Source organism: Octodon degus, unplaced genomic scaffold (genome assembly GCF_000260255.1).
Source record: "Octodon degus isolate 3935 unplaced genomic scaffold, OctDeg1.0 scaffold00231, whole genome shotgun sequence".
Taxonomy (NCBI): Eukaryota; Metazoa; Chordata; class Mammalia; order Rodentia; family Octodontidae; genus Octodon; species Octodon degus.
Window position 1 is genome coordinate 1,260,637 of NW_004524807.1, and position 2,032 is coordinate 1,262,668.

Below are 2,032 nucleotides of genomic sequence, written 5' to 3' on the forward strand. Positions count from 1 at the left end.
CTTCTTCTTCTTCTTTTCTTCTTCTCCTCCTCCTTCTTCTTCTTCCTCTTCCTCCTCCTCCTCCTCCTCCTTCTCCTCCTCCTCCTTCTTCTCACTGAATAAGATATTTAAAATGATTTGCCATTAGGTTCAGATATTCTTTCTTTTATGTATTTGGTACAGGGTCTCACTACAAAGCTCAGACTCATAGTGATCCTCCTGTTTTCAGCTTCCTCAGTACTGGGTTTACAGGTGTGCATCACCATGCCCAAATCAAGTGGCTGGCCAGCATGGCATGTGGTGCTGTAAATCAAACCCTGGTCCTGTGCTAGATATTCTTTAAGTTCAGTGATCCTATTCTAGTTTGTTGCTGAGTTTTCCAATGGTGTTTTTTACTTGACATATTTAGTTATTAATTTGCAAGATTTCTGTTTGATTATTTTAATTTCTCATTCATGTCTTGAATAACTGTTTATCTGTATTCCTTTAGATTTCCCAGGGTTTTTGAACAATCATTTTTTCAAAAGTCTTTGTAAGGAATTACATCCATTTCAACTTTTTTGAAACCTGTTCCTAGACTTTATATTTTTCTGAAGCATAATATTACTTTCTCGTTAAAAATGTCCTCTTTTATTCAACATGTACATTGAGAACATCAGATACCTCTTCCACACTTATGTGTCACCTTTTTACAAAGTATCATTCTCCTGAAGATATGTCCTAGGATGTCGTTTGTCCTAGAGTGTTGGTTTTGACTCTGGCAGGCTACTGGAATGTAGTCTTCTCAAGGTTGTGTCCCCACGCATTGGAGCACACTGCGTTCCATGTCAGGGCCAGGGAGACCCATTGTCTCTGTGGGTCATGTAAGAGTGAGGCACTGCAGCAGTTCATGCAGGAGTAGGCAGCATGGATCTAGAAACTTATAGGAACTGCATAGTTACTCTTTCAGTTGTTGCAATGGAAACAGTGTTTCCATTGGGAATCGGGTATTTCCTCTGGTATTTTAATTTTTTTTTATTAATTTTATTGAAAAACAAATAGTAATGAGACAGTTTCAAAGCTGATTAATAGAACAGTTTCAATAATCAATAAATTACATATCATTATCTTCATAGTGGTTATTCATAGTATAAGATGCAGACATGATATCCTGTCCATACACTATTAGTACAAATCTTTCTTCTCACTAAACAAAGAGACAGTAGCTGTATGTCTATCCTAACTATTTTGCATATACAGATACAAAATGGCCCTTCATTTGTATCACCGTTTTCTGTTTAGTTTTGTCAGAGATGTGTATTTCATTTCCATTTAAATATTGTAGGTGTGAGTCCTAGCCCAGGTCCAATGAGTGTGTGGAGAGCTTCCTGCTATTCTGCGCCTGCAGGACCAGTCCCAGCACAGGCGCAGCGTGGGGTGGACCCTCTCCCACCCCCTCGGGCCGTCCCACACCACTCCACCATACGTCCCCACCCCTCCCTCCGAGTAGGAATTTCTGCCGACTTCCTAGAACTCCCAGACACGGTCCTAGCCCAGGTCAGTGAGTGTGTGGAGAGCTTCCTGCTACCCTGTGATGGCGGGACCACTCCCAGCCCAGGCGCAGCGTGGGCCGGACCCTCTCCCACCCCCTCGGGACGCCCCCCACCACTCCGCCATACCTCCCCACCTTTCCCGCCCAGTAGGAATTTCTGCAGACTTCCGGCAATGCCCAGACCCAGTCCCAGCCCTTGTCCTCAGCGGGAAGGAGCTGAGCACAGCAGCCAGACCTAAGCCAGATGCAGCTGGATAACTCCAAACTCTTAGATCTCCACCTTAACTTCAGTAGGTGTGAAGGTTATAACTACAGCAAAGATCTACAACAAAGGGCAGAGGACAGTGCTACACAAAATGACCAGAAAGAACAAAATGCAGCCTCAGAACAAAAGCCCACCCGTAACAAGTGCGGAGGACACTAACACAGAAAAAATTGGAAAACACACAGCTGAAAGCAATGAATCAACAGCTTCTGAAATAAAACAGCTGCAGAAAGATATAGAAGACCTCAGATTGGAAA